Source organism: Ceratotherium simum, chromosome 1 (genome assembly GCF_057802395.1).
Source record: "Ceratotherium simum simum isolate JZ-2026a chromosome 1, ASM5780239v1, whole genome shotgun sequence".
Lineage (NCBI taxonomy): Eukaryota > Metazoa > Chordata > Mammalia > Perissodactyla > Rhinocerotidae > Ceratotherium > Ceratotherium simum.
The window spans coordinates 15,341,671-15,362,048 of NC_141900.1; the positions used below are offsets into that span (position 1 = coordinate 15,341,671).

The following is a 20,378-nucleotide window of genomic DNA, read 5'->3' on the forward strand; positions in this document are numbered from 1 at the left end:
TCCAAGGGTGATAAGGACACTTTGTTACTAATCTTTGGAGAAAAAGTTTCCACTATTCCTTGTATTTCCCTACATTCTATCCAAACTTTTGTAATAGTATCATTATTAAACTCCCCTCAATTTACCCAAATTGAGTGTGCCACCTCCTTCCTGCCAGGATCCTGACTAAAACAACTGCTATAATATTCTGCCATGCTAATTAGTATTTTGGTGGTGAACATGATGTAATCTATGCAGCAATAGAAGTACAATGATGTACACCTGAAATTTTTACAATGTTATAAACCAATGTTACTGCAATAAACAAAAAATTAAAAAAAAAAATTCTGCCATGCATAAACAATTGTTGGTCTTTAAATAACTAGCCAATTCAAAAGCGAATGTTTTCCCATCATACTTTTGTTAAAGTGTTTTATTTGCTCTCATCTAGCAAAATCTATGGAAGTTTATAAATAGGAAAACTAATACTGGTGTCTTTTTATATAAAGAACTCACATGAAGCAAGAAGAAAAAAGATAGATTCCCCAATAGAAGTCAAGAACAGCAATTCACAGAGGAATTACCAATAGCCAAAAATCACAAAAAGGCTAAGACTGATTAGTAATTAAAGAAATACAAAGTAAAAGAGATATCATTTCTCACCTACCAAATTATGCAAGGCCAAAATAATGATGATAAAAATCAGGTTTAGAGAAGGAATCAGAAAATGGACAGTCTCAAGTATTATTGGATATAGAAATTTTCATATCCTTTCTGGAGGGCTTTAAAATGTGCATATCTATTAATCTAGTAATTCTACTTAATAAATAAATTACATTAATTTATCCTAAGGAAATGATTAAGGGTATAAACAAAGTTTTATCTACAAAAATGTTAAATTTAAAAAATTGGAAACTATCTAACTGTCCAATAATAGAGGATTAATTAAACAAATGATGGCACACTCATGATAAAATACTTCATAGTCATTCAAGCTGTTGCTATAAAAATATGTTTATTGCCCAGAAAAATGTTTACATTATATAGTTTCCAAACAAACAAGCTAAATCAGGAAAAAGCAAGCTAGAAAAGCATTTTATTACAGCATGGTTATAGATTCCCTGCGGGTATGCAGGGGGCACATAACTCACAACATGGAAGCCATTTGAAATTTATTTGGAGATCAATAGGATGCCACCATAGGGAAAAGGGAATCCTTGAGCACCATTGGTGGGAATGTAAATTGGTGCAGCCACTATGGAAAACAGTATGGAGGTTTCTAAAAAAATTAAAAATAGAACTACCATATGATCCAGCAATTCCTCTTCTGGGTATTTACCCAAAGAAAACAAAAACACTACTGCAAAAAGATATTTGCACCCTTATGTTCATTGCAGCATTATTTACAATAACCAAGACATGGAAACAACCTAAGAGCCCATCAATAGATAAATGGATAAAGAAGATGTGGTAATATACATATTGAATGAAATATTACTCAGCCATAAAAAAGAATGAAATCTTGCCATTTGTGACATGGAGGGACCTAGAGGGCATTATGCTAAGTGAAATAAGTCAGATAGAGAAATCCAAATATTGTATGATTTCACTCATATGTGGAATCTAAAAAACAAAACAAAACAAAACAGAAACAGAGAACAAACCAGTGGTTCCCAGAGGGGAGGGCGGTGGGGGTTGGACAAAATAGGTGAGGGGATTAAGAGGTACAGACTTCCGGTTGTAAAATAAATAAGTCTCCAGGGTATAATATACAGCATAGGGAATACAGTCAATAATATTGTAATAACTTTGTGTGGTGACAGATGGTCACTAGACTTATCGTGGTGATCACTTCGTAATGTGTATAAATGTCAAATCACTATGTTGTACATCTGAAACTAACATAATATTGTAAGTCAACTATACTTCAATAAAAAAAAGAAGTCATCAGGAGCCTTAAAAATAAATAAAACTTTAAAACCTAAAAAAAAAAAAAAAAAGAGGAAGCCACCATAAGACTTTAAATAGTGGAGAAAAACAATGCTCATAGCCCTGTAAACTCTGTATTGCTTGAAGTCTAACAGCCAAATCCTGGTAAACATCTACTTGGCATTTCTGCAAGTAAAAGTCCTTTTAAAATGCTAATCTATGCAATCATCATTATCATTACTAAAGAAAGCCTGGTAGTAGAAGAGGTTTAGCTTGTAGACACACTTGGAAATCTACTGTATTATGAAGTTCTATCTGGATTTAAAGAAAATGCTTTTGTGAGGGTTCTGTAGACTGGCATGTCATATTGCCTCTTTGTGCCACATGCCGTGACCTACAGAGGATGGTCACAAGCACCACGCTCAACATCTCCCCACGGTGCCCCACTCGCCTTCCCATCTAGGCACATTCATTGGCAGCACTGTGTGTGACGGCTGGCGCCCAGCCAAGTTCCATGCTGGCTTCTCACGTATTGGAGGAAAGGTGAGCTGGAGGGTACTGGTGGAAGGAAAACAAGATTCTGGGCTAGAATTCTTATACTAGTGAAAAGAATTCAGAATTCAGTTCATGACTTTTTCAATCTGGCCAATATTTGAACAACATATAGGAGTGGAGCAAATTTTAATTTGCTGGGTCCATACTTAAAATAACCACAGCTAATTCTGAGTTTTAATAGGGACTTTTGCTCCCCCATGTTCCTCAACAGAACCAGAAAGAACCTTATACTTAATTTATGTATTCGTCTGTTCAAAACACCAAGAATACTCATTCTTGCCTCTAGTGATCCTTCTTTATAGAAATTATCACAATTAGGAAATGTGGAATCAACTCTGAAAAGATTTCAAGATGCTTGAAGAGGGAATGTCCTAGATATAACCAGAAAAAAAAAAATCTGAGGTAAAAACAAAAAAATCCTCAAATGTAGAATTTATTTAATTTAAAATATTTTCAGAAAATTGTGGTGCTGATGATTTTCTTATAAATAACAATAATTATGTGAAATTCCTTCAAACATACCAATTTTCTTTTATCAGCTCATCCTTCTTTAGAATGTCTAGTGGTAGACATAAAGGCTCAGAAATGGTTTATTATAACTGAAATTTCTGTCTGTTATTACCAAAGAGAAATGTATTGAACTTAATATGTTAGGTTTGGGAAATCTATTTTCATTTGCTATAACCAATGGCCTGTCATAAACGTGGACAAAGTGGACTTCCAGATTCTATCTTCCATCTGCCCCTGACATCCTAAGATGAGACTTCTTTTATTTTTTTCATGTTTATAAAGACCCAGTTTCCAAAATCTAAACTAAACCTGTTATTCTCTATGAGAAAAATGAAAGTGATAAAAGAAAGGTAAACTTCAGCCGAACTAAACATACAAATATCTAGAAGATATTGAGCTATTCTCATTAAATAGTGTAGAAGTTATCCCCTGTTTAACCTTGCCTCAAACAAGATCTTCTGATTCATTAGAAATATCTGTTCACTAAATAAGAGGACACTGACTCCAAAATGCATTTGCTTATTTTAATTTATCAGAGAGAAAAGGAATAGATGTGTAGAAGTAATATTGCCTTTGTGGTGGCTTTATAACTTGTCCGTAAAATTTGTTGACACTCTTCTCATCAAAAAAGTAGAGTTTAATTCCCCGCTTCTTGAATATGAGACAACTTTAATGACTCAATTCTAATGAATAGAAAGTGACTAAGGTGATGCTGTTGACTTCCAGGGACAAGTCAGAAAAGTCTAGTTTATGAAAGCTAGATTCTACCTGGATTTCTCTCTCTCTCCCTCCCTCCCTCCCTCCCTCTCTCTCTCTCTCTCTCAACTGGCTTCTCTCTTTCTCTCCTTGCCCTTGAAACCCAGCCACCATATTGTGAGGAAGCCCAGGTCACATGGAGAAACACATGTAGGTGTTCTGGTCAACAACCCCAGATAAGGTCCCAGCCAACAGTCAGCATCAACCACCAAACATGTGAAAAAACAAGCCTTCAGATGATTCCAGCCCCCAGCCTTTGAACTGCCTCAGCTGACACCAAGTGGAAGAGAAATGCACTGTCACTACCAAACCATGCCCAAATTGAAGATTTGTGAGCAAAATAAATGTTATCATTGTTTAAGCCACTAAGTTTTGGGGTGGGTTGTAATGCAGCAATAGATACTGAGAATAACCATATAATTGTAACTAGAGTATTTATACTCTAAGAATCAGCAATACTTTAAATGAAACTTTAGTAGAAGACACCTAGGGCTGCTGGTGGGTGCTCTGGCTGGGTCTGAGGCTAGGCAGGTGGAACGGGAGGCAGCTGTAGAATTTTAGCCTTTGTAGTTTCTCCCAAGCTTTGCCAGCTTTGCTAATTTAGAAGTCAGATTTCAGTATTTGTGCCTTACACGCTGCCTGGCCCTACCCCCTTTCTACCAGGAAGGAGTAATCCTTTACTTTCCATCAGAGAAAGCTGTAGCTGAACACAATTCTTTCACTCTGTTCCTTTGCCTATGCTGTTTGCCCAACCTGGAATGCCTTCTCTGTTCTAACTTTGAGATATCAATTAGAAAAACGTCTTGTCTAAATGCAGCTCTGGAGATCACGAATATACCAGTACAAAGGTTTTCAGTTGCAAGTAACATGAACCCAGTCTGGCTCACTTAAGCTAAAAAGAGAAAGAAAAAGAAAAGAACTTGTTGTAAGAGTTTGGGGTAGCTCACAGAGTCAAAGGAAAAAGCTAAAGATCTAGATCTCTGAAAAGATTGTAATCGGGACTCTTCCAGGAATCAAGGTGGTAAAAACTAGTGGCAGTCTGGAGGGACACCAACATCTAAACATGGTCTAGCTGTTTTTCAGTCCTTGGATCACTTAGTTCAAGAATTATCTTCCCAGGAGAAAGCATCTGATTGTCTACTTTGGGGCACATAGAATCCCTTTGTCCAAGCAAAGATGGAACATCTTGTTTGATAGTTCCACCAAGACTCTATCCAATTGGAGAGGCATAATTTGCCAAAGTAATCTCCACATATTGTCCACTCGATGTCCACTATAACACCTGGTCCTTCAAACTGAGTCACATTCCTCTATGATTCACTCCTACAGTACGAGGTGCTTCTCTTGCAGACCACTTCTCACAATGGTAAATCACTAAATTTCTGGACAATCATTGCTTAATATTTGAGTTCCCTACCACCTGTAAAGTCCATGGAAACAGGGACCAATTCTGTCTAATTCATCACGGTATTTTCATCACCTAGTACATTACTTAGTGCAAAGGTGTTCAATAAATATTTGTTGAATATGTGAACAAACACTTCTGTACCCTTGTTTTGTTATTCATTTTTGCTGATACACACACACAGTTAATATTCTTACTTTAGTTGAACAGTAGACTTCTGTGGGTAGAGTCTATTTCCCCTTAATATTCAGTAAGTATTTACCAAGCATGGATGATGTCCAGAAACATCCAATTCAGAAGCAGTTCAATTCAAAAAACATTTATCTGGCACTTAATATATGCAAGATCTATTATCTGTCCTCTAGGGGCTTGCTACCCAGCAAGGGAGGCAGACAAATGCACAAGTCATTATAATACTAGGCAAACACTGGCAACGGCTGCAAAAGAGGTTAAAAAATGAGAGAATAATTGGAAAGCAAGGGAAGGCAAGGTTCGTTGTAATGTGGGAAACCAAGAAGCTTAGCCAAAATATTTTGATCACAAAAAAGGAGGGGGCAGCAGACTGGGACACACTTAATACATGTTTTTGAATAAATTAACCTCTCAATAAGTACATTATATGCAACTTAGAGAACACATCAAGATATAAAATGGTTATTTGCACCTGGCCCCTTTCATCTAATTGAAATGAAGTGATATTAGCTGACCATGTGCTGCTATATAGATTCTATAGATTTTTCTCTAAAAGGCTGACATCTGATAGGAAAAAAAGCATCTCTGAAGAATCAGAAGACTAAGAACCAAGACGTCCTTCCAAAGGGTAGTATGAAAGTATTGCCATTTTCATGGGGCAAATCCCTTAAAGAAAGGCTAATAGTGAGCAAGCCTATTTAAATATCTAAATGGAGAAAGTAATTTATAAATTCCCAGGGGTGCCTAAGACTGTTCAAGTTTCGAGGATTTTGAGGAAGGAAGATTTTTGAATCACCATGAAACATAAAAGCAGAGAAATCAGTAAAAAAACAAAACAAAACAAAAAAACCTTGCCTAGAAGAAGCAGTTCTCCTAAGTGCTGACTTTTAGTCATGACTAAATAAAAATACAACTCAACTTTTATAAAAATATGAAAAATTGGAAGATTCAGTTGTAGAGTGCAGTACTTGATGAAAGCATCTTCTAGGTGGTGGCTAGAAGAGAGTGGGGTGGGAAAGGCACATCAGAGCTGGGTGAGAGGCTCAGGAAGTAAGTCTGTACTCAATCCATAGCATGGCATGAAGAGATGGGTTTTCTTCCCTCTGTACAATATAAGCCCCTTAATAGATCCCAACCCGATATTAGTTTTCCCGACATTGTCCCTTTCGTGCTGACACCACTCAGTGGCGCTGCCAAGTGGAGCTAGATCTAAGTTTGGTTTCCCAATGACAATACCACAGAGGGAACAGCAATAAAAGCTGGGACATCTAAGGGGCAAAAACATTCCATACACTCAGGGAAGAAAGCCAAACCTGTCAAATAGACACGTGATATGAAAGGGATGATCATTGCCACTGGTTTCAAGAAGAGTTTGTCTCTTCTACTTAATATTAACACAAACATACACGTGAATTCAATCTGAAAGCAGGATTTCATATTTTTTCAATATCACGGTATATTTATCGACGTCTATCGACACATGTTAAATAAGTGGTTTTAGAAGTGCCAATAATTTCTGATAAACATGCATGGTGCATGAATAAACATGTAAGTAAAAACGTATGGGGTTGCTACGATAAAAACAACAGAAAGATGCTCCCTTAGTGAGCCTGATTACTTTGGTGTACATAAAACGAAGTAGGTTTTAGTAATCTCAACCAAAATCTCTAGATATCTCTAAATAAAGGTACATTTTCCCCCAAACATGGCTTCAAATGCCAATTTAACTTACATAAATATTCACAGCATGTTCAGTTCTTAGAAGTGTTACACTAAAAGATTGTCATCTTATTCTTGGTTTATTTTTTTCCTAATACAAAATGTCTATTCGTGAAGGTTAGAAAATCCTAATTAAATATTGGCTATAAAAATTCCCAAAGGAATGAAGACACCTGGATTTCTGGTTGCAGCGTGTTGGAACACCTAACACATAACTAACCCTTTGAGAGAAGTGCTTCACTTTGGAGTCAGAAAAGAGCTCCCCACTGGGACTGAGAAGACCCACAATCTAATTGAATCCTCTTACTTCTGGAGCAGAGATTATTCTCTCTATATCTAGCTTGAGTTTTCACTTTTATGGAGAAAGCTAGATTAGGAAAGCGGATCTTATCACTCAAAACCCCTGCCTCACCTGATCATTAATATCTGACCCCCCGTCCCTAGAGGGTCACTTCTCAGACCTGAGAGAGATACACTATTGGTCCAAGAAGTAGGGAAAAGGAATTCACATTTAGTAAACAACCCCCTATGCAGGCACTTCCTTTACATAATCTTCAACACCCTATCAGATGGTATTTGAACTCTCATGTTACGTAAGAGGAAACGGAGGCATAAGAGGTCATACCCCTCTGAGCAGATCAAGAGCGGTGATTCGAACCTGAAGTAGGAGCCTTCTGCTGCACCATTTTTCCCCATCTTCATGGGACTTCAGTGGGTTGTTTCTCTGAAACAACTCTCTGAAATTTTGTTTAATTCACCTTGATATGGTCACAAAAGCACCCTCTGAAAGATATCTGAGCATTTAGTTGGAGGCAAATGTTATGTTCCTAATTTTAGCAACAATGTGGTCAAGGTAGAAAGAAATGAGCCCTTGGCCTGAGAGCTGGCAAATTCCCTCGGAGAGACAGCTAAGACATCTTGGAGAAATACTGCCCAAAGGAAGGCTGCCACCAGGGTATCCAGCCGAACCACAAGTTAGAGAAGCATTTGTTGTCGCCCACAGACGTCTGGCTTCATATCACTTCTCAGTGCCAACATTATTTTTAAAATCTCTATGATTTGAAAAAATCACGCACACCAATATTTTAAATTTGGAAGAGAGTAAGATCTGTAACTGTCCCCTTGCATCTTGCTCACCAATCTGCCCACATGCTTTCCAAGATGGAGACGGTGAATTATTATCCCCTCTAGAATCTGCTTGTCATCCATTTGTAAGTCTGAACCCTTTCCTGAATGGACTTTGGGAGAAAGTGGTGATTAATGTACCTGAAGAAGGAAGGAGAAAACATCCCCAGAACTTTTCTTTGGCCAAGAGAGCCCTAGAGGCTGATGCTTCCTTAGGGAGAAGCGTGGCTAATACCAAAGGCCTCAGAATTTTTTTGTTGGTTTTCTGATGCCTGTTGCTAAAAAGTGATCCAATTCCTTCTAAAAATGGCAAGTTCATTTTCACCTCTTAATAAAGTGTGGTATGGCTGGTGTTTGTTGAGAGCTGATTACATTCCAGGCGCTCAATAGAGCTCTACATGTGTCGCCTCGCTTCAACCTCAAGACCGCCCTGTGAAGAAAGCTCCATCAATACCTCCATTTAGAGATGGGAAAGCTGAAGCTTAGACCTGTTATGTACCTTGCCCAGCCAGCTAACAGGTGGCAGAGTCAGGCTCGAATCCCAACAGGCTGACTCCAGAACCTTGACCCACTACATTATATTGCATGATGAAGAAATAAGAATCTCGGAAGGAGAATGGAAGCAGGAGAGACAGAAAGGAAAAGATAAATCCAGTTCCTTCTCCCTCTGGACATGACTAAGAGACAATTGCTAAAGAATTGCATTTGTGTTTTATAGCATGAGCACCAAACTCTGTGAAGAAAACATTATGAATGTAATTTGTCCTGAATCACTTTATAATCCTTTCTTCTTCTTCACTTTTTGGGATAATAGCTTTTCTCAAACGTTTAAGCTTCTGACCAAATGAACAACTTCTGAAATGCACAACATCGAAGATTCAGATCTCCTAAGAGTCACAGGACATGATGAAGGAAATAGAATGTCAATATATAATTTTAGTTGTAGGTTTTTGAGGGTGGGGTGATCATGTCTTGTTCATTTTTGCATCCTCAGCATCTAGTGTACTGGGTGAGCTAGACTAGGTGATCGATTCTGTCTGGTGTTTTCTCCACTAAGTCCCCAGAACACAGCATAGCTGCTGCCGCAGAGCGGGTACTCACAAATATTTGTTGGGTGGATGAGCTCACTCAACAAATCAAGTTGAATGTTGAATGCATCAACTGTCTAGTACAGAAAAGACCTATATAATAAATAAGACAAATTATGGGTTTCACTTTATGACACCACGCTTTACCTCCATTCTATATATGTACACCCAAGTAGCACAAAACTAAGAAAGTCAGTTTCAAAACACTTCACAGCAAGTATAGAAATATAAGAAATGGAAACTCACAGAGTTGATGAAAATTCCTAGGAAAAGTAATCTCAAAGATTCAATATAGAAGTGATCCCAGGATATCATGGTTTTATTTTCATCAATTGTTTTATTTTGAGAGGAAAAACTGGTTCTTCTAACTTCTATAGATGTGCCCCCTCACCAAAAAATAAACTAGAATGTTTCTTTGAACAGCTTTGTGACTGTCAAAGAGCAAAGGAGGCAATGTGATGAATTTTGACAGAGAATAATAATAGTAATTATAAAACTACTTTATTCTTTAGTATCCTCTCTGGAAAAGGGCATATATACTAAGAATGGCATAAAATGACAAATATAATGACATTGTAATTTCAAAGAGTACAAAATGTTAAAAATTTGATAACCATTGTAAAATAGCCTCATAATTACATTTATATTGAAAATGTCATCACCTTTTTTCTATATATTAAATAAATGAAATCAATTTTTAAAGTTTTTAAAAAATAATTTCACATATATATTTCTTTCCTCTGATGGGCACAAGTGTGCTATTTTGCTTTTACATTACATGAAATATTTCATTATATAAGCTAATCTCAATATCGTTAAACTAAAAGCATTAAATTATTTTTATGTTCACTTGTTAGATGTTCGAATCTGGTCACATTGAAAGAAACAATTTCAGCCTCGGCCATCTATTTTTAGATTTTAAGTCATCTTTTTTTCTAGGCTACAAAAGTATATTACCAAATAAACTGACAAAACATCTCAGCAACTAACATATAAACGTGCAATTGTAATGCCTTCTAATCGCGGAAATCAATGTGAGATTTTTGCACTTGTGCATGACCTTCTTCCAATTATTCCCCCATTTTGGCTGAATCAGAACGAGTGTGGGCGATCTGATAAAAACCCCTAAGTGTGTGAAATAAGAGCCCTCGCCTTTTCTGCCAGACTCCTCTTGACAGAAAGATGATAGAAGCATCACATCCCTGGGAGAGTAAATGCAAACTGACAAGAGACGAGCCTTTAGATGTTGAATATAATCTTGAATTGTGCTTGAAGTGTCTTATTATCTTGTCTTTTGATGTCTGAAGGGGTGGCTCATTGTTAGAAAAGGGAAAACCCTCACACATCGTTGCCATCTTTAAAAATTGTTTGTCCTTTTACAACTGCTTTTCCAACTAATGTCCATTTCTCCTGACAATAAATATGGCAGGTCGTCGGCAAGTGACAAACAATTTACTTTACATGCCACACTTTTATGGGTTTTGAGAGCTCATGTGAAAGTGCGTTATAAAAAGCTCATAGCAATTAGCAGTATTACAAATGTTAAGAAGACTGAGATCTATGTGCATATACTGATGTAAAGCTGCTCGTCATAGTTATTTCCTGCTGTTTCTGGTTTTCTCTCTCACTGGTGCCAGATTCAAAATTCAAGTTCTTTATTTATCATTGACTAAAAATAGCCAAAGAAGATGAAAAAGCAACAACCTAGTCTGATAGATTCCATGAAGGAAATGCACTAATGCAGATTTCCAGTGCGCATGGCAATATTCAGAACACTATAAAACAAAATCCTTTTTTGAAGTAGGATATGAAGATCAATGTTGGGCTTGCTGAATTTTGCCCCTCATCTCAGACTCTTCAGCATTTTTTAATTTCTGCCTTCCTTTTGGGTACCCCTCATACTTTGTACCTACCATTTGTGCCGTGGTTTTGTTTTAACTTAAAAATTTAATGATGTTTCTAGTCAATAGGATTCCTTAGCAGCTAAATCACAGTCATGCTAGTTTTCTGTCACCCAGCCAGATTTTGTGAAAGCTTTCAAGATCTTTCCTCAGACCTCCGTCACTCTAAGAATCCATAAGAATTCTCAAAAGGACCATAAACTGTTACAGAGTTCAGGTTATTGTATCATTATAAAAACATATTGATACACTGCAGATGACAAGATGAGTAGCCGCCATTGTAGGCTAGTGCAACCATGCCAATGCCATCAGCAATCTCCAACGTGACCGGCTCTGTCTTTTTTTAAGCAGGCAGCTGTAGACATTAATCCCTTTCAAAGCATGATGCTTAATTTTTAACACTTTTCTGATTGCCTGCAGATTCCAACTAGACTGTTAGAAAATTACTATGAACATGGAATATAATAGAAGGAGTAAAGATTCCAAACCAAAGCAAAGAAAGAAACCAGTATGTATGAAAATTTGAACAATTTCTTAGGTAACTCTTCAATCAAATCTGTCTTAATCTTAGGAGTTAGAATAAGACGAGCCAATCAACACCAAAAATGATGATGTATGTTTCTTCCCAGAAATGTGTGCAAGTTTTCCCACACAATCAAGACGATCCCCATTGTGAATAGTTACCCTTGCATAGATTACAGTGCAGTACATGGATATAATTAAATGGATCCATTAAAATGTTAGCTTTATTCAATATTTATTTCATGCTCTTCCTTCTGCAAATTGTATGCTTCCTTTTTGACATGTTTCTATTTTGCAATGTTTCGCTAAATAAAATTAGATATATTAAAGTAAAAATGCAGGTTTGGAAAAGGGCATTTCAGTCCACATACCATTTCCACATCTATACGTTTTTAAATACAGGAAAATGTGTTTTTCTATTTGGCTTTTTATTCTCTTCTATCCTCGGTTGATTTTGGCAAAAACTCACTCTGCAATAATAGTTTTTCATGCTTTTTAAACAGCTTCAAATGTTTGCATTTTTAAATCAAATTAATCCCTCAGCCTCTCTTCTACTTGGACAGTGATGATTCTCTCATGCAATAGTAACCCCAGACCATTAATTTACAAAAATAAATCTTGCCATATTGATATCAAAAGACAAATCACCACATATGTGGCCATCAAGAACTGCAAAAGGAGATTAATTATACCACACTACTTTAATAGCAAACATTTAAAATGTGATTTCTTTATTGTACATCAACCACCCATTCTATTCTGATATGTGTACATGTAAATGTATATTTAGGCACATGGAACCCTTACGGGAACGTGTAACAAAAATTGTGCTTACTAACTATTAAACAACGCCTTTTACTTAAAAAAAGAAAAGGATAAATGTTTATATTGTAATGTATGCATAGCCCACAAATAGACAAATATTTCGGTTCCCAATATTTAGATTCCAAGAATCTTCCCTAGCTTGGGCAAGATTTGTATCTTTATATATATATATATATTCCCTATAAATCAAACTGTACAGAAATTCCCAAATCTCTTTACTGAATTAAACTGCACAAATTCTAAGAAATCCTGTCGTCTCCTCTGCTCAGTGAATAGCAGCTTCAGAGAAGACACTGGAACTAGGATTGTAGCCCAACTTTGCCTGAAGCAATACAATATGATTAGTTGTCCTTTATTGGTAAACTATTAATTCTGATAAGTTTATCTGGAAACTATTTTTTTTAATTATGCGTAAGTACAGGAGAAATACATTTAACTGATATAGGATAGCATGAACTTAAAAAAAGCTTATCATTATAAATTAGCCTTTATTAATTTTATGATAGAGAAAATATATACATACTACAAATTTAGTATGACAATTTGAAGTATCATATGGACGTAGGAGAAAATATGGAGAACACACCATAGACTCACACAAATGTTTACATGGGTAACATTACATTTATTCACTGTATATTCACAGTGCCTCAGAAACAAAATACAGGGAAACAAAAATAAGGTATGGAAGCAATAAGAAAATGGAAGATGTGCATCGTTATTTTAAAACACTGTGTTAATGTTAGTCTTTAAATATGGGTTTCTTGGCTTTCACAAACTTTTCTCACAACTGGGGGTTTTTCCTCACTAATAGGATGACATTAAAGTAATACAAGATATTTGGAAAGTATATCAATTCAGAAAACACTGATTATTTTACGGAAAAAGATGAAATACTAAGAAAACTACTAATGCCAGCAACAATATATGGCAGGACAAACACATGCATTAAATTGTTAAATCATTTCATGTTGGCTCTCTTTGGTACATTTTAATTGTCCTAAAAATACCTTAATATTCTACCTATTTCTCGGGCTAAATTAACAGGTTTTATTTTAGTTATTTACTAAGAACATTTTTAACCATCTTAATGAATGCGGATTTCATATAGAATCCCATTTTCAAATGGTCTTCAGGACAGCAAACCTTAAGCATTTAGTTTATGTGTAATGATATTATTTAGTTTCGCTAAGTGTAATCTGATCATTTTTTCCTCATATTTTCAAATAGTGTTGATGCTATTGCAGTCCTCTACTAAAAGTGACTTAGACTGTATTAGTTATGTTGTTCCAGGTGGCTAATTTTTAATTAAAATAAAAAAAAAGTATATTCTGGCCACATAGAGGCTCTGAAAAGCACTTTCAAAGGAAAGACTATAAGAGAAGTTTGAGCCTGGATTTTCTTTTAAATTCTCAACTAAAATATAGACATTCAAATAAAGTACTAGGATTAAAAAAAAAAAGGAGCAGCTAACTATTAAAAAGAAACATTAGGAGCTATGCATCTTGATTAGGTGGTTTTTAAAAATGATCTTTGAATACTTATGAAACAAAGATAATTTCCATTTCTCTGAGAATGACAAACTTTCTTGAACTAAAAAAGATTCAGCGTCATTCTTTCTGACCTCTGTGTTTACACTAAAAAGGCTTACTCCATTTTTGATAGCTCACAATAGTGTCACAACATAGAGTAAGAGATGTCACCAAACTAGTCCACCCTCGATTCATATTTTTATGAAATCTGACTTTGAGAATCAGAAGGTGGGAGAATCAAAAGATTGAGTCAAGTCAACATGTTTAATAAATAGATGTCATCAGAAGCCCCCATATTGCCAAAGCCCAAACATTCCTTTACGAATGGATTTTCATATAAATATTACTTGAAGGTGCTCCCAAAGAAAAGTCCAATGTTGACAGATTTGGACCCTCATTCAGGCTCATAGCATAAGTGAAATATTCAACCGTAAAATACGAGATCGAGACAAATTATGCTCACTTATTTCCCTCTAAAAGAAAAGACATTTGAAATTTAAAAGGGTAAACATTTAAAAAGTAAGACTGAAATGGCATTCATAAAAGGAAAACTGAAGACAAATACCAGCGAAGTATAGAACCTGGGATGACAACAAACAAGAAAATTCCAGAGCCACATTGGATATTAAAGAGAAACCCATCCACTGGAGAATGGCAACTGTTACTATGAGCTTTCTCTAGCTACCTCTGCCTTTGGATATTTTTTAAAAATTTATTAACCTGACAGCAGGAAACTTTACACAGATTGCCCCCTGACAGGGTGCCAGTTTGGTATAAACACTTGGCTTCCTTTTCTTTAGGATAAGAAAATCAAGAAACGTTAACTGGAGCCAGGTGCATATTTGGGCAAAGTGACTATTCCTCGGACAGTCCCATTCCCAGGGAAGGCCAGAATAATCAGGGGCAGCCCAATAGCGGAAAGGCACCCTCCACCATGCCTCTTTCACATCTACTCTGTTTTTAATGTGTGAATGTCTGATGTATTATTAATCCCCCAACATAAACCAGCAAGGTCGCCAATCAAAGAAAGTACCAGTGCTCTCACAAATTATCTGTTTACTGCCTAATAACAAGCAAGGTCCACTTGAAATAGTCACTTAAGTCTCATTTTTGAAGTGGGAGAAAATTTTATTTGGTCAATTCTTGAAAAGAATAATGCTCATGCTATAATTAAATCAGGTAATTGAGAAAGAAGGCAGTCTACTTAAGGGCTGAGCCTTGGAAGCTTGAATCTGGAATGCACCTCTATTTATTAATTATGACACAAACTAGGCTGTGCAAAAACACTGTAATGCCACAGAACCTTTAAGTCAGAAACGTGCAAGACGTTAAAAAGACTAAAATGGAATCATTTAAAGGGGTGATGGTGAAGATCAATGTAATTTCTAATACTTTATCTTCTTTCCAGTTGTTTATAGGACAATTTAACAATGCTAACAAAATATAAGAATTGTAGCAATCAAAATAAAAGAAAAAATGTAAAACCATATCAGCATTTTGATTTGCTAATGTGTAACCATATAGTAGCATCCTTAGACATTACAATACTGAACTTTCTTCTTTAAACAGAGGTCTGACCTGAGTACCCCAGGCATGGCAGAGAGACAGAAAAGGAAGGCACTAAGAAAGTCCCCACTGAATCTTATGTCACCTATTGTGCACTGTTCTCCCTTAAAGTGCCACTTAGAAACGAGCACAGCTCAACAAACGAATGTGCTGAAAAGTTTGAACATCAGTGTCTTTTTATATGGACTGATCTGTATTTCAGAGCTGATACATTAATGCCATTTAAAGTGAATTTATTTATCAATGTAGTATTACAATGGTTTCCTGGGGGAAAAAAGCCACTAAACTAAATTTGTCTAAACACACACAGCCTGTCACTGGACTTTTTAAATAAATACTTCGGAGCATTAGATTTTCTTAAATGTTAAGAAATGTATGTAAATGTGCATTTCCCCCTCAGTCGTCAGAGAGAAGCACGACAAGGGCTTGTTTGACTATTAAACCATAATTGATTTTTGACAAATACCTTATCACAATCCCATTTCCTTACACAAATACAGGCATCTACTGGTTTCTTTTAAATAACTGTTTTTGCACAGAATCTATTATTCAAATTATTTAGTTGATTTAAAAATATGCTGTTTTAATATTTCCCTAGCAAAACACACTTTCTTCAGGGATAGATAGTATGAATTTTCAATTGAGATAATATCAAAACTTTTAACAATATAGAAGCATGATGAACATTTTAAATAAATTTATTTCTCCAGGGAATTTTCCTCATCACCTCCCAGGTAAATTCCCTGTGGGCTCAACTCCCATGTGTTGATTACTGGCCCCAGCATATTTTATCAGAATATTATAAATATCCAAGGCATTGAAACCTTGAGAGAGATGTTTAAATAAAGTAATAAAGACAGTAATGACACTATGAAGGCCTCCACTTTTGCACAGGCAAGAGGCAGCGTCCCCACCAAGTGCAGTCCCCATAATGCCCTACCAATGACCTCCACGCTGACCTGCAGAGACCACTGTCTCAAGGGGTGACAGACAATTTAGTCCTTTATCCTTTTGTCATTGAAAATGACTCCACTGCCATAAATTCTAATCAAGTCAAACTGGATGGCAATTAAAAAAAAAAATCTCATAATGCATGTTTCTATGAGAAAGATAACAGAAAGGAAAGGAAAAGAAAAACCCTATAGATAATACATTTTCTAGCAAAGAAGAATCGCTGTCCCAACTTTCAACTCTTTTCCAATAGTTCACAGATAAATGACATTGAAAATACTCACTCTTAAAAGTATCATTGCATGCAATTTCTTTTAACCTAGAAAAACACAATATCATAAGAGAAAACCAACCACCAGTTTTTATTTCAGATACAATGTTTATAAACGGTTTTTTTGTTTACATCTCAGCTCAAGGCTTTAGAGCCGTGTGCCCAATTCACACGCAGTAGGTACAACTGAGAAGCAAGCCACAGAGATGAACCCAGCCACCCAAGGTAGCTGGGACTTTAGGAAAAGCAATCATGAGGTTTAACTTGAAATAATAAAAATATTCCCAGGAGGAAAACTGTTAATAAATCATCTCACAAATTTCAAATATATCTAGGATAAAATATTTAGGGCATATTTTATGCGGTCTCACTTCTTCGGCTGAGACTACATAGGGAAACTTGAGTACAGATATTTTTCTAGGGGTATATATTATTTTTATCCTTTCTGTGGCCATTTTCCTGACCAAGTTGTTGATGCTACCATTTGAATTTTAGCATCCACCTTGACTGAATGTGGCACACTGAATTCTTGATGGGCATAACTAAAAACGAAGCACCACATTGACACGAGGGCTATAAGTGTCACAAGAGAAACACAGCAACTTCTTCCCTTTGAGACTGTTTGCCAAAGGCCAGTTTTGAGAATGGTTTCGAATATGTACATCACTAGTCACAGATTAAATGACTGGCCCTGTGTGGCCTAGCTCATTTGATCACGCAGCTGAAACGCAGTGAGACACAGAGCCAGACTCCCTGATGACGCCCCCCAACACGCAAGTCTGTTCTCCTCCATACTGTTTCCCACGGCTCAGAGCTTAGCATAAAACAGTCATAAACTGAAAAAGAAGATAGTTATTCTACGGGCTTTACAAGAATAAATAATGCACCACTTAATGATATCACAGAGCACTACCTCACCACATGTTTCTCAATGAAATGAGGATTCATCTCTCCTAAGTGTACTTTAGTTTCCACGGATGTTCAAGTTAAGCAAAACGTTACCTCTGATGTAATTACTTTATAAAACACAAGGGCCCTTTTCTGAACTTTCTACTTAGGCTGGCATATGGCTTCTGGTTTCTCCTTCTGGTGTTCTGAGCTGCTCGAAGCACTGAAACATTCCGCACAGTATGCTTCCCTTTGGATGCTGTTAAGTGCAGAGGTGCAATTTAAGGAGAAGCATAAAAGGCCCAAGGGTTCCTGGAATTTCCTTTGTTTATCCATAGAGGGCATCAGAATTAGCCTTTGTCCTGCAGTTTTGGGCTGAAGGTGCCATACTGTGAGAGAAACAGACTTGTCCTCTGGACTGCTAATTTGAACAAGGCACAGAAGGGGGAATAAGCTCCAAAGAAATCCATTTATACTGAAATTTCAGGTACAATAAAAAATGGAGCTCCTCTTGTCTCCTGTTGTTGGCTAATGTCTCTCCATGAAAGTAAACATATCAAGATGCAATGATTTGTCTTAGTCTGCTCCTCTCATTATAGAAGCACGGTTTTCAATAACACAATGTATATGCTATAAAAATGATGGTTTGATATTAGGAAATCATTGTTTAGAGATAAACCCAGATGTTCCCAGTTATTCAGGAAAAATGTAATTCCTCATTATCAAGTGAAGAGTATAATCACAACTACATATAAAAACAAAAAACTTGAACATATTCATGTCAAATAAAATAATGATCCATTAAATTATCACCCATTAAGTGCTGCCAAAGTTGCTAAAAATTCTGGAAGAGAATTATTCTAGAAAGTTTTAGTCAGTTACATAAACTAGAATTACTAAAGCTAAGTCCCAGTAATCTTACAGAGTGAAAGCATAATCGACCCCATGGCTAAGGAAACCTTAGAGACCATGAGCATGCTTTCCTTCCAAGGTGAATCTGTTTTCTGTCTCATACTGTCTCCAGTTTTTATTCTCAAATTTTCAAAACTATTCATCTACTGATTTCTTCTTTACCTAATGGGAAACTGGGAAATATTCACATTGTGTTGGGAAAGCACTCTAGAGACAACATAAGATTAGGTGAAAACACAAGGACAATTAGATATAAGGTGTAGATTGTGCCGAATTCTCCCGCACAAATTCAGAAGTTGAGAATTCCAAAGAGAAGATGAGGACCTTCCCAAACCTACTATGATTTCTAAACTAAACTATAATTCCTTAGTTTACCCCATAAAGATTCCATTAAGATATTTTTTTCAGTGAACTTTTAATTCAAATTTCCTTGACCCTCTTAGATTTTTTGAAACTTGTTTCTCTACACATGCAAATCTGTAAGAGGTGACATAACAAATCTATAACAATTTTCAGTGTTGGAAAATCTAAGTAAATGTTGAGAAGCCAAATTAATTACCCCTTCATTGGTTTACTTGAAAAAAAAAGTTGGAGGTATAAGTCTAAGTTTACAAAATTCATTTACTTTTTAAAGATGCATGCAAAGTTTAGGAACAAGTAATGCATTATCTGTAGTTATGTTGAATTCACAATTGATTACTTTTTAAAAGTAAGTCCTTAGTATTAGTATACTTAACATCAGAGAAGCTGGAGCGTGGCTTTTTGCCTTCCTATAATTTATAATTTTATCTGACTTCTCTCACTAACCCTCTGAAATGAAATGAGTGTTTTAGAACATAACTCTTCCTACACAGATAAAAACTTAGACCACAACAAAATATTTCTTTAGAGTGAAAATGTTGAAACCTTAATGCCTAAGTATGGAAAATTTATGTCAGAGGTGGAATTGCTACTTTTCAAAGAAATGGTAATATGATAAAATTTCTTGAAACTGCAACCTATTTTACTCTTAAGTATAAAATAGTATTTTACCAATAGAAAATTTGAAACAGGAAGTTTCTTTGCAATACCCCTCTAAAGTTTGATTGAGTGAGCATTTCAAGTCAGAGAAAAGCTCCTCTGTCGAAGCTGGCCTGCAGTAAGCAAGCTATCACAGCTGCTTTCTTTCTGTAGGTTAAAAAATAATAAAGCTTATTTTTTTTCACTAAATTAATGACTTTCTTAACAAAGCAGTCTACATAATGGTGTTGTTTTTCTTTGAAGTTCGGGCACACGACTGTTTTTAACCTGAGACCAAGCAGTTCTCTGTCTGATACCAGGTATAAAAATATATGGTTAGTTAGTATGTATTTCATATATATATATATATTTAGCGTTGTAAGTACATAAACACTTGAAAATAATTAAAAGCAAGTGTTTCAGGAGCAATTGTTTTGAAAACCTAATGTCACTCTGTCCCATAAAGTGCTTCTCAGGCAGAAACATCTATTGCCATCCATCACTCAGTCACGCGCCTCAACAGCTCGCTCCCTTTTCTGATTAGAGATCGCAGTTGCTTGAGTTGGCTTACAGAGTGTCATCTGTTTGAATGACAGATGTCTGTGCTGGAGTGGCACTTTGCTTGTTCTTGTTTTGTTTATGAAACAATGATTCCTAAAAGGTCCTGGGCTGCCTCCACATTTAGGATGAGGCTATAAACATCTGTTAATGGGGACAGGGGTGGAGAGGGATGCCAAGGACCTATTTTCTTCC

At 36.1% G+C, this 20,378-nt stretch overlaps 1 protein-coding gene across 3 annotated transcripts in view; it reads right to left on the reverse strand.

The window, feature by feature from the left end:
* POU6F2 (POU class 6 homeobox 2) overlaps window positions 1–20,378 on the reverse strand; it is a 467,650-nt gene that overhangs the window by 341,838 nt on the left and 105,434 nt on the right. The gene's annotated exons all lie outside the window — the stretch shown is intronic.